This window comes from Myxocyprinus asiaticus, chromosome 28 (assembly GCF_019703515.2).
Source record: "Myxocyprinus asiaticus isolate MX2 ecotype Aquarium Trade chromosome 28, UBuf_Myxa_2, whole genome shotgun sequence".
In the NCBI taxonomy this organism is placed as follows: domain Eukaryota; kingdom Metazoa; phylum Chordata; class Actinopteri; order Cypriniformes; family Catostomidae; genus Myxocyprinus; species Myxocyprinus asiaticus.
This window is the reverse complement of record NC_059371.1, coordinates 31621808-31635063: the sequence shown is the minus strand read 5'-3', so window position 1 is coordinate 31635063 and position 13256 is coordinate 31621808. Positions and strand designations below refer to the sequence as shown.

Here is a 13256-nt window from a genome sequence, read left to right as displayed (position 1 = left end):
TACAACTTACTTTAATCAGTGTATTACTCACAGCGTTATCTGGATCACTCTTAAAATTCCACTTCTGCTGGTTGTTGATGGCCTGTTTAGCAAAGCCAAGCCCCCAAATTCCCCATCCAATATAGTCACATGGGCCCAAGTGCTGATCTGTTCTCTCATTGTTTAAAATTAGGGTGGGTAAGTAAAGACGCTGACTACCACACCTGGAGTTGCAAATTTGAATCCAGGTCGTGCTGAGTGACTCCACTCAGGCTTCTTAAGCAACCAATTGGCCCAGTTGCTAGGGTGGGTAGAGTCACGTTGGGTTAACCTCGCATGGATGCCGCAGAGAATAGCGTGAAGCATCCACGCACACTACGTCTCCGTGGTAACGCACTCAACAAGCCGCGTGGATTGGCAGTCTCAGATGCGGAGACAACTGAGATTCGTCCTCCGCCACCCGGATTGAGGCGAGTCACTACACCACCACGAGGACCTAGAGCGCATTGGGGATTGGGCATTCCAAATTGGGGAGAAAATCCAAACAAATAATAATAATTTAGGGTGGGCAAGAGGGTAACAAATATCCACAAAGCTAGACAGAAAAAGAAACCAACTTTGTGATATGAAATACTAAGAAAAAAATAATTTTGCCAGTGAGGTAAAAATATAAAGGGAAGACAAGTTTATTTTTTAGTTTTCATACCCCATTGGCAAATAGTTTTGTCTTGTTTTAAGCATAAAACTCACTACATTGAACTACATTTCTCTGAAAATATCGAAACTTAATATCTTATGTTATTTTGCTTCTTGTGTGTCTTGTTTAAAAGATGTTTATATATTTTTATTGGATAATAAGACAAAAATACAGATTAAGAAGATAATTTGTGTTGCGTTTGTGACACTATTTTAATAAGATGAATAAGGACACTTGCATGCGACCTACTGGAACTCTCTGCAGTCGACAATTAACAGCAAAACAGAAACGATGGAAAAAATCAACAGCTGTGCAGCTGAAATACCTTGCATGGTCCAATACACAAAGAATGCCCCCTGGCTGTCTCTGACATTGTTAAACCTCCGGTATTGTCCTTCCTTCAGGATTCTAAGAAAGAGAAATGTCCTGAGTCTGCAAGACAAGGCCCCATCACTTATTGACTTATTAACCAGACATTATTGGCATACATTAAAACAAGATTAAGCTGCACTGACTGCACATTCTTCAACTTTGTCTTAAGTAACAAGACTCTCTCTCTATCTATCTATCTTACCTCAGTCCTCAGGCAGTGACAAGTCCAGTTTGTACATTTTGTCAAAGGTGTCCATTTCCACCCCATACATGACTCAGATGTGCCAGCAATATAATGGTACCAGATCCTACAGAACAGAGAATTAATATTTAGTTAAACTGATAAGGTATCCTATGTCCTGCAAGATATGGGCAGAACAGCCATTCACCTGTTTCCGTCCATTTGAAAAGTGAGGCGTGTTCTCTGAATATTTTACCAATGAACTTAGACACAATTGGTACCAAAGTTCAAAGATTCTCAAGAGCGCACTCCTCAAGGAAAGGCAAGAGCGCTCGGGAGTTTGAAAGACTGAAATGATTGGATAATATTTGGACTCCATTGAAAAGAAATGCACATTTTGACAGGTGAGTAGTGTTTTTATAGGTAAACATAAGGATCTGCATTACATGGATAAAAACTGGGTTATAAGCGCTTTCAGTATGTCATGCAGTAATCTAACTGTTAAAACTGTTAATATGTACAGTATAGTAGTAGTAGTATGCTGTTGATATATAACCTCCTAAATAAAAGTTGTCTTTATATTTAAAGATTTGTTTCATACTCTATTCTAAACCACCCTGTATAACAAAGTTCGTACTAAAGGTTATAAATGTGTAATTCATTTAAAAGACGTTTTGTCATTGGTTTACGAGGTATATGCATACGTTTTGATTTAAAAAATGTATTTTTGCTCATGAAGTTTATGAAAGATTGTATCTGAGTACGTTTGTTTTTCCATCCGCTTCCTGCGGCAGGATTGACATTAACTTGTCCACAATTTGGCCAATGAGATGACGTCTACAATGTAGAGCCATTGATCTGATTGGTCAAGGGGTGGAACTTGTCGGAAAACTTCTGCAGTTAGCAGATTTAGCTTCTTGTGGGCGGAGACATAGTTATAACACATTCATAATAGTTTAGATAACCGCTCTCTCATAATGTCCTTAAAATTGAAAAGACGAATAAATTGAAATTAAGCCACTGAAACATAATTTCAGGTGAAATACGCTTTATTTTGAGTGCTAACTAATAGCGATGCATGACAAAGCCGATGACAGCAACAAAGACCATATCAATATAGTTGTGTCACAACAAAATTAACCTGTGACTACGCATTTCGGATAAATCATTCACTTGCCAAATCATAAATCTTTTCCGTTTTGAGCACAGACGCTAATGCCCATCTGACACACTGAATGCCCATGTCGGTGGCTGCACACTTGGCCAACCTGCTTCCCATGATCAAAATCCAGCATGTCCTCAAGCAACCATGTTACAAACTTGAGTTCAATCATTCAACTATAGAGAAGAAGAAAAAAGAAAAGAAAAAAACAGCGGAGCAAAGTTCAAAACATTCACACTGGTGGGAAGGAGTGACCAAGGCTTGTTCTATATGTGCTGTGACTCGTGGGAACTGTAGTTTGAACATTTCTCTATCACGATTTTTGTGCAATCCATGCAGAATAGAATAGAAACATTCAAGTTTCATTAATTTTGTATCCAGAATTAAACAGTCAAACACATTCTAATTCCAGTAATGTTATGCAGAGTAGAAAAGCCACAAGCTTTCTAATTCCACTATATAATAGACCATCTGAATCAGAATCAGCGTTATTGCCAAGTATGTTTACACATACAAGGAATTCGTCTTGGTGACAGAAGCTTCCAGTACACAACAATACAGCAACAAGACAGAGTTAATAATAATAATAATAATAAATAGAATAAAGATAAAAAGTGAATAAAAAATATATATGTAGAAATACACAATATAAATATATATATGTACAATATACAAATACAAATCTGTTATATACAGTGCAAAGGAATGGAATGGCAGAAGAGGTATGTTATGTTGGATGAATATAAATAGATTAAGCTGTGTTTGCACATTAATTATTGCTTAATGGGGCAGTTTTAACTGTTCATGAGATGGATAGCCTGAGGGAAAAACTGTTCCTGTGCCTGACGGTTCTGGTGCTCAGAGCTTTGAAGCACCTGCCAGAAGGCAACAGTTCAAAAAGGTAGTGGACAGGGTGAGTGGGGTCCAGAGTGATTTTTCCAGCCCTTTTCCCCACTCTGGAAGTGTATAGTTCTTGAAGGGGGGCAGGGGGCAACCAATAATCCTCTCAGCAGTCCGAACTCAGTGTCCTTTGTAGTCTTCTGATGTCTGATTTTGTAGCTGCACCAAACCAAACAGTTATTGAAGTGCAGAGGACAGACTCAGTGACTGCTGAGTATAACTGTATCAGCAGCGCCTGTGGCAGGTTGAAGTGATTCACATTATTCCCAGCAGCGCCATCTTTGATTTTTTAATGGGAATGACAATGAGGCTGTGAAGGATAGACTTACAGTCTCTTCAATGGGCTGTAGTTTAAAGTGTTTTTGGTTCGTTCTGATGACAAAACATTGATAAAATATCTGTCCAAAAACATTCAGTATACAAAGAACTCCAGACAACATGAGTTGTGGAAATTCAGAAGTGATCTAGGAGCTTTATACAGCTTTATACTGTTCGTGCCATTGAAGAGATGGTACGTCTATCCCTCACAGCCTCGTTGTCATTCCCATTCAAAATCAAAGATGGCACTAGCATGAATAAGGTCTATATAATAGAATGTTATAATGTTATAATAGAATAGAATCATTCATATTTCACTGATCTGATCAAAAATAGAAAAGATAGAATCGTTCAAATTCACTGATCTGATCCAGAATAGAACAGAATAGTCACACACATTTTAATTCCATCAATGATATGCAGAATAGAATATATAGTTACAAGCATTGTAGTTCCACTAAGGTAAATAGAATAGAATATAATAGAATAGAAGAATAGTATCATTGAAATTTCAATGATCTGATCCAGAATATAAAGTGAGCTCTGCACAGCACATAACCATTTACCATGAAATAAGTCTCGGGGGCCGCAATGCTCGAGCCATGACCTGGAAAGATAAGAGGTTTATTGCTTATGACTGTTGAAGGTGTGTTAAAGCTCAAACAAATGGCATAGTTAAAGATACCAAGTGAACAATCATTTGCTCTAGATTTGTTCTTTTATTCTTCAGCATTGGCCAAATAAATTAAGGGTCTATCGAAAATTAGAGGAGTACACAAGTGAAGAGGATGGCAGAGAGCAAGACAAGCATCAACTCAAAGGGAGAGGCCAATGTGTTCACTAAACGGGTCCAGAGAAAATTCAACAGAGCGCAGGAGAAGGTGCGTAGCCTGGAAGCATAAAACACAAATGTCAAGAGCAGCACCAATTTCATTTCTCATACTGTCAGTCTTAAAGTGATAGTTCACCCAAAAATGAAAATCCATCAGTTATCATTTACTCGACCTTATGTTGTTTCCGACCCGTATGACTTACTTTATTTCTTCCGTGAAATGCAAATGGAGGTGTTATGCAGAATGTTAGCCTCACCCACTTTCATTGCATCTTTTTTCATACAATAAAAGATAATGGTGACTGAGGCTAACATTCTCCCTAACATCTCTGTTTGTGTTCCACCAAAGAAAGACAGTCATATGGGTTTGTAATAAGGGTGAACCCTTTAAGTGCAGAATCTTTATTGTCATTTTGATCCAATAATCAATCACCTTAACAGTCACATGACCACGAGATTGTAGGAGTAGATGACAGCTGTGTTGATTAATCTATTTCATCAGGTGGGGGTGAAGCTCCATCAACATGAGCCAATGTAAACATGCAGTCTCCCTCTCTAGTTAACAATCTTTTTTTTTATTACTGCAATTGTTTTTCATTTGTCTACTAAGGGTAACCATTTATTTTGCTGCTTGCTGAGTGCATTAAAAAAAAGTCGTCTAAGAAACCCCTTCAGATCTTGACATTTAAATATAACCAATTTGTCCCTCAATATTGACAATAGGCTCAATATTGACAAGTTCACTCAATAATATGTTCAATGCAATTGGTAGACGCTTTAATCCAAAGTGACTTACAGTGCATTCGAAATATACATTTTAGGTAGTGGCTATTTACACTAAGTGTAAAGGAGGTAAATGGCTGGGGTATATGGCAAAAAAATAAATAAAATAAAAATAATAATAGATGCTATATGCTCTAAGTGTAAATAGATGCCATTCACATAAACTGTAAATAAAAGTAATATTCTATTTGAACTAAGAACATATTGTCAGAGCAGTGTTGTGTGGAGTTAGTGAAAAGCCTTTGCCAACAAGGTTGGCTATTTGAACTTAGTGTAAATAGACAAAGCCTACATCAGACCAGTTTGTGTGTTTCCTAGAAATCAAACCCATGACCTTTGCATTGCTAACACCATGCACTGTCAGTTGAGCTACTGAAACCTATGGGCTAGTGGACCTGATGGATTTTATTTATGATCTATAACCTTGTAAGGAATCTCTTTCATTGCCAGTGCACTTATGAATGTTTTAAGAATCAGGTATAAAATCCATCAAATGTTAATGTTGCAGTGCTGTCAGTGTACACTGAGAATATCCTCGTCATGGCTGACAGGTATTTAGGCATGCTGTAATATCTTATGCGTTTCTCAGGTGTTGCAGAAGCTTGGTAAGTCAAATGAGACCAAAGATGAGCTCTTTGAGCAGTGTGTGATAAACCTCCAAGACCAGCAGGTAAACTAAATCTACCATGGTAAACAAAGTCACATTTTAAGATCAAAATAAATGAATTACATTCATCATACATTGGCTGATTCCTTACCTTTGCAGCACGATGCATACAGAATATACAAGGACCTGAAAGCGTACCTGAATGCTGTCAGAGGTTTGTTTTTTCATTTCCATACTAAATAATGTGAAGGCTACTAGGAAATCGGCATTCTTATAAAGGATTACTTGCATATTGTATTGAACTTGTGTAAGCACACCTAAAATTGACTTGCGAGAAGGGTTAAAATTTCCAATGCCTGAGGTCTTGATCCTGAAGTTTCCATTACATAAGAGTTTTTAACACTCAGCTAAAAACTTTTATGTTTAACAGTAATGAGGGATGCTTCAAGTCAACTGTTTCAGTCACTCTATGATGCTTATGACCCTGAGTGGGACGGCGCTGTGGATCTTGGGGCAGTTGTGGAGGTAAGACCATACTACTGTACAGTGGCTCTTAAAGGTATTGGGACACTTAAAGGAATATTCCAGGTTCATTACAAGTTAAGCTCAATTGACAACATTTGTGGCATAATATTGATTACCACAAAAATTATTTTCGACTCGTCCCTCCTTTTCTTTAAAAAAAATAAAAAATCTGGATTACAGTGAGGCACTTAGAATGAAAGTGAATGGGGCCTATTTTTGAATGTTAAAATACTCACTTTTTCAGATGAATAGCCACAAGACAAACAATATGCATTTAAACTTGATTTTAGTGTGATAAAATCGCTAATCTTTTCTGTGTAAAATGATAGCCAATTTTACAACTTTGTTGCCATGACGACATAGTCACCAAAACCTAAAAGACTGTCAAAATTTCAATTTAAACAACTTTACAGCTCAAATAATACATTCATTTTAACAGTAGAATTAATGTAAGTGCTTTTATAAAATTATAAGCTTCACATTTCTGCCTTCAAATCCTCCAAAAATTGGCCCCATTCACTTCTATTGTAAGTGCCTCACGGTCCACTTTTTTATTTGTATTTTTTAAAGAAAAGGAGGGATGGGTCAAAATTTATTTTTGTGGTAATCAACATTATGCCACTAATGCTGTCGATTGGTCTTAACTTGTATTGAACCTGGAATATTCCTTTAAGCTACAATTAAAAATGTCTGAATGTCATTAGCCTACATTAAATTACCTTTTCTCCAACCTAACTTCACTTTTCTGAGCCATTTTTTGTAAGTACTTTTAACCAGCTGGACCCACGGTCATTTGTAGTGGGTGTATGAAGTTTGTTAACTGAAGGTAATAGGTCTGGTGCAATGTACTTAAACCAAGGTTCATGGAAAAAAGCAAATACTAGTGGAAATATGATGCAGCAACACATTTAGAAGGGAGAATTTAATTGTATCATGTGAAATGTGATCTTATGCTACATTTCTTCAAAATACATGCCACTTAGTTTGATTTTTGTTATATAATGTAATGACATTCACACATTTTAGTATTGCCTAAGTGTCTGTAACAAGGGTTGAAATGGCAAAGGAGGAGGCGGGAACTGGCTGAACCGTCAAAATTATATGTTAATTTAAACTTAAACAAAAAGATACAGAATACAAACGCACACACTGCAGCTGCATGTGGCTCTCTCTCTCCCGAACTGCCGCATTCCGCTGCACTTATCCCTCTCCTCGGCTGATTAGCCCGATTGGGGGCCGGGTGTGCGTAATCATGGCCTGGCCCCGCCCTCCTCCTCGTCACAGTGTCCAAATATTATTTAGAGCCACACAATATTGACTTTATTTATTTTTTAATACAAATGTGGTTCACCATGTTCCAAAGGGTGAAGATCTTCTATGGAATGACTATGAGGTCAAGCTGCGAGATCAGGCGTTACTCACCATGGGTTCTTACATGAGCCAGTTTCCAGAAGTCAGGGTAATGACAGCTGCCTCAAACACAGACACAAACCATAAACGGTACCCAAAATTTTCCACAAATATTTTTAATATACAATTTATCCATACTCAACTTCCTCCATGCTTTAGGAAAGAGTGGCCAAGCGAGGCCGGAAACTCGTAGACTATGATTCCTCTCGCCACCACCTGACAGGACTGAAGAATGCAAAAAAGAGGGATGACATCAAAATAGGCAAGGTATTATATGACATATTTGACTTATTTAACATTTTTCTCCCTAAGACTCTAAACCAGTTTGTTTATAGCCTTAGTCATGAGTTTCGATTTTCCATTCATGTTGACATGTTTCTAAACTATTACTATTCTTCTTTTATGAAGAATAATGAGGCACTTGAACATTTGTTTGTTGTTTTAAATACAGGATTTGGCCCACTTTGGCATGAAATCTCTCTGATTCTGGATGATTTAGACATGTAGAGCTGATTTTTTATTCATATACAGTATATGCATATAAAATGTTCATATAGGACATTCCTTTGTACTATTGCTGTTTTTATAGGCAGAGGATGAGATGAATGCAGCCAAGATGATCTTTGATCACATAAACAGGGAGCTGAAGGAGGAATTGCCTGTTCTATTTGACAGGTGAGTGCTTTCATTGTTTGCAAGCATACTTAAATCCTAACAACAGTTTTATAGTCATTTTAAGCTTTTTTTTAGACTCATATTCTTGACAGCCAATTGGCTATTTATTTTTGGAGAAAATGTAATGGGCTTGTGCACTAATGTATCTTCTCTAAATGGTTTTCTCGGTTTATTAGTAGTACATGGCAAGTTAAAGGGATAGTTATGAATTTTTTTCAGCATTTACTCACCCTCATGCCATCCCAGATATGTATGAATTTCTTTCTTCTGCAGAACATAAACAAAGATTTTTAGAAGAATATTTCAGCTCTTTAGGTCCATACAATGCAAGTGAAGGGTGACCAGAACTTTGAAGCTCCAAAAGGCACACAAAGACAGCATAAAAGTAATCCATACGACTCCAGTGGTTAAATCCATGTCTTCAGAAGCGCTATGATAGGTGTGGGTGAGAAAAAGTCCAATATTTAAGTCCTTTTTACTATAAATCTCCACCTTTAACCAGCCCTGACCAGTAGGTGGCGAAATGCATGAAGAATGCGAATTGCCAAAAAAAAAAAAAAAAACTAAAGAAGAAGAATGTGGAAGTGAAAGTGGAGATTTATAGTAAAAAGGGACTTAATTATTGATCTGTTTCTAACCCATTATATCACTTCTGAAGACAAGGATTTAACCACTAGAGTTGTTTAAATGACTTTTATGCTGCCTTTATGTGCTTTTTGGATTTCAGAGTTCTGGCCACCATTCAAACATTGGATGGACCAACAGAGCTGAGATATTCTTCTAAAAATTTTTGTTAGTGTTCTTCAGAAGAAAGAAAGTCTGGGATGGCATGAGGGCGAGTAAATGATGAGAGAATTTTTTTTTTTGGTGAACTTTCCCTTTAAACTTAGTTAAATTTCCAAAGTCTAATATTAGCATTAATCTCTAAAGGGGGTTAAATTTTATCATAACGAATATTTCTATAAAACTGCACAGAATAGACAAAGTTAAGTGAAGACATGCAAAGATAAAGTTATAAACAGAAATGAAAGTTAGTAATTACTTTTTGATTATAATGCCACTGGATATGTCATTACATTGTAAAATACTTATTCTCTCACATGTTTTAGTCGGATTGGTTGCTATGTCACAGTCTTCCAAGCCATTTCCAACCTAAGAGACATCTTCTACAAGGAAATGACCAAGGTAAAGTTGAAAATACAGCTGTGTCAATTAAATTTTTGGCTCTGTGAAAACATTGTGGTACCTAGATGAAAAGTTTCTTAACCCCCAACAGAACAATCAGGATCTACAGACTGTGATGAAAGAGTTGAGTGTCCAACATCCAGACAAGAGTTTTGTGGTGAAGAACTTCAACCGGTATATGATTTTAAAGTCTTTCTTGCTTGTTTATAAGGACAAAATGTTCATTTCATAACACAATTAAAAAAGGAATTTCATGGTTAAATACCAGTTAAATATCATGACTATAAAGCTTCAACAGACTTGCATGAATACTATTGCAAATAGTCACAAATTACTCTCCTTGTTTTCCTTTTAAGTTCAGGTTCCTTGATGAGAAGGTCATTTAGAGAAGCTTTGTCTCCGAAGTCACTTAAAAGCTTTTATGATTTCCACATGAGTAACAGCCCCAGGGGCTCTCTCAGGTAAAGTCATCAGAATGTTCTTCCTTTGCTTTATGGAAGTAAATGTTGAGAATCATGCCATCTGCTGGTGAATTTGCATTATTTATATTCCAAATATGTATTGTGAGGAATATAATGACGGATTTGATTTTTGTCTTAAAAAATATCAGTGAGCATTATGAAATAATTATTTTAGCATAGTTTCACCCTATAAAGTGCAGCAGTGCACGTCCACTTTCAAGCCATCTTGGTTCCGGAAGTATTTTTCCCATTCATTTCTTCCATAGGGATTTCATTAAATCCTTCAAAAAGAGTGCTAAGCCATGAACCAAACCAACCAGCTCCGAGGCGAATCACATCATTATAAACTTTGATTTGAAGCAAAAAAAAATGTATTTGAAAATTAGACAAATTCAAAGGTACAAGACTGTACACTTAACGTTTTTAATGAGCAAATTAACTACAATCCCATAAAGCACTGCGATTTGTGAATGACGTAATTGAATTAAAAACGATGGAAAAATATAAAACTTTTGATTTAAAGTTGTTCATTATAAGTATTGAAATAATATATTTGAATTTTATTGCAAAAAATTCAGATAAATGCAAATCTATAAGTAGTGTGAGGTCGCTCCAGAGCTCTGTTGGTGCACTTTGTTTGCCATGATTCTCTGATTGGTAGATCTTTCTCTGAAGGATCATGGGTAGTGTAGTTCTTCATCAGGAATTTTGAAATAACGTAGACCGATGGCTTCAACAGAAGCATATACCATCAATTAACAACCTTTCTTTCAAGGCTTATAAATTATCGTTAAAAATCGATTTGCCTATATGGAGAAAATTAATGGGATTTCTGGAACCAGACTGTTGCACTCTATAAAGGTTGTAATTGCAACATTACAGTCAACCCACAATCCAGAAGCACTTATAACTTCTTATGAGCATTCAGCTTTAAATGGAATTCTGTATTTAACATCTATTTAACATGCTTAAACATAACACGCATATTTGCTGCTACAGGAGAGGCTATTCATCCAGTTTTAGGTCTGACAGATCAGTGTATGAGTCTTGCAGCCCTAAACAGACCAGACCCACCAGCCCCCAACCCCATTTATGATAACGTCCCAGGTGCAAGAGATGCAGAATGCAGCTCCACTAGAATAGAATATCCCTCAGAGGAGGGCAACCTTTCTCATGAGCCACAGGTGGATGACACCAGCTTCTCTGAAGATAAACCAGTAGAAGAGGAGAAGAAAGCCGAGAATAGAGAGTCTTTATCAGCCCCAAATCGAGATGGACAGGAAGACAGCCATGCGTCAAAAAACGACCCGTCTTCTGAGGCTGAAAGTAATGAGAGTGAACTGCAACCAAACTCGAATTCCACTGAATGCGCCAAGATCAAAGCCAGCACGGCCCCCGATGGCTCTCTGGAGCCAGAGAAGGTGGAGGACCCTGGGTCGTCTGGTGTGGAGAATGGAATAGCTTCTAACAGTCAATTAGATGTGGAACAAACAGGAGCTTCTAGTGACGTGAGTTCTGTGCAGGTGATGGTTCTTTCAATTACATAAAAAAATGTATAAAACATATAATAACCCCTTGCAAACAGAAAACATTCATTACTCGTGCCATTGTAATTATTCCACATTACTGGCTATGTTTGGCACAGACCTTATTCACGCTAGCGCCATCTTTGATTTTGAACGGGAATGGCAACGAGGCTGTGAGGGATAGACTTACCATCTCTTCAATGGCACGAATGGTATAAAACTGTATAAAGCTCCTAGATCGCTTCTGATTTTACACAACTCATGTTGTCTGGAGTTCTTTGTATACTGAATGTTCTTGGACAGATATTTTATCAATGTTTTGTCAGCGGAACGAACCAAAAACACTTTAAACTGCAGTACAGCCCACTGAAGAGACTGTAAGTCTATCCCTCACAGCCTCATTGTCATTCCCATTTAAAACATCAAAGATGGCGCTGCTGTGAATAAGGTCTATTCTTACTATTTCCGCAGTATATAGTATGTATACTATACTGTATGTGCAGAGTACGAACATTTTATGTACTGTATCCCACAAATACAATACCCTCAACTTTACCCTTCATTTCCAGGTTGTTGAATGAATCAGTTACTGGAAGTAATTACAGCCACAATTTTTTTTAACATGGCTGAGTTCGGAATGGCATACTACCATACTATTCTTACAATTTCTCACAGACGTCCGTAATAGTACAAATATTTTTGGTAGTATGTTGCTTTTTGGTAAACAGTCTTCGACTCATTATCTGATCAGACTGACAAAGGTTTTATGTATTATACTTATGTCCAAGATCACATCAGAGCACCACTCACATGGAATATGATGAGGCCACGTGACAACAATGTAGCATACTACAGTTTGAAACATTTGCAGAACTACAGTGTGCACTGTGCAGTGTTCAGTAAGTAGTAAGCTTGTATTCCATTCCGAACATAGCCAATATATTTATTCCTTAAAAAAATGTAAAAATGTAACTTCACTTAAATGGAATCTAAATGGTTGTAATTCGTTTTTTGATTTGTTTGACCAACTTCTAGGCTGTTAACAAGGGCGGCCATTCATCAGGAGAATGGAAGGAGGAAGTGAAAACAGAAGCCACCCCAAAATAGAAGACAAAAGGTCAGCATAATTTGAGAACAGCTCATACTCATGTTTTAATCATGTGTTTCATTTAATCCATTATGAACAGATGGCTCAAAATGTTCTTTAATTTAAACATAATATCTGTTTACAGGAAAGACGCAGGGTGTTTTGGCAATTCACTGGAACCTACAATCTGTCCAACAGTTGGATAACTTTCCAAATGCTGTATCACTGAACTCATAGTTTTTTCACCCCAGTCTGTTTATCTGTAGAGGTTTTTGATGCAACAATGTGCAGTACAGTTTTTTTTTTTTTTTAGTATTTAACTATTGTTCTATCTTAAAGTCACTTGATTTTCACCCGTGGAGGGGTTCCTTATTTTAAGATTGTGATGTTTTTAGTTTAATGGTCTTTACATGAGAGCAATTTAGGTTTAATGCATCTAATAATTGACAAGATTGTAATTTATGCAGCAAACAAATGGAATTATTTAGAATGGACATCACTGTAATGACCCATCATTAAATAACTTTTAATAAAATCTAACTTTTACTGAATTCCA

The 13256-nt window shown here is 36.8% G+C and overlaps 1 long non-coding RNA gene and 1 pseudogene across 2 annotated transcripts in view; one reads left to right on the top strand and one right to left on the bottom strand.

The window, feature by feature from the left end:
- LOC127419318 (uncharacterized) overlaps positions 1-7919 on the bottom strand; it is a 9351-nt gene extending 1432 nt beyond the window's left edge. The window contains exons 1-5 of one of the 2 annotated variants that reach the window (XR_007893644.1): positions 7779-7919; positions 4176-4216; positions 1251-1356; positions 1002-1108; positions 32-475 (exon numbers count right to left, since the gene is read on the bottom strand). This is a non-coding gene — a long non-coding RNA (uncharacterized LOC127419318). Of the gene's footprint in view, positions 1-10; positions 476-1001; positions 1109-1250; positions 1357-4175; positions 4217-7778 lie in introns of both variants that reach the window. The other variant, XR_007893645.1, reaches the window with a different exon arrangement.
- Positions 1405-13256, top strand: LOC127419302 (bridging integrator 2-like; annotated as a pseudogene).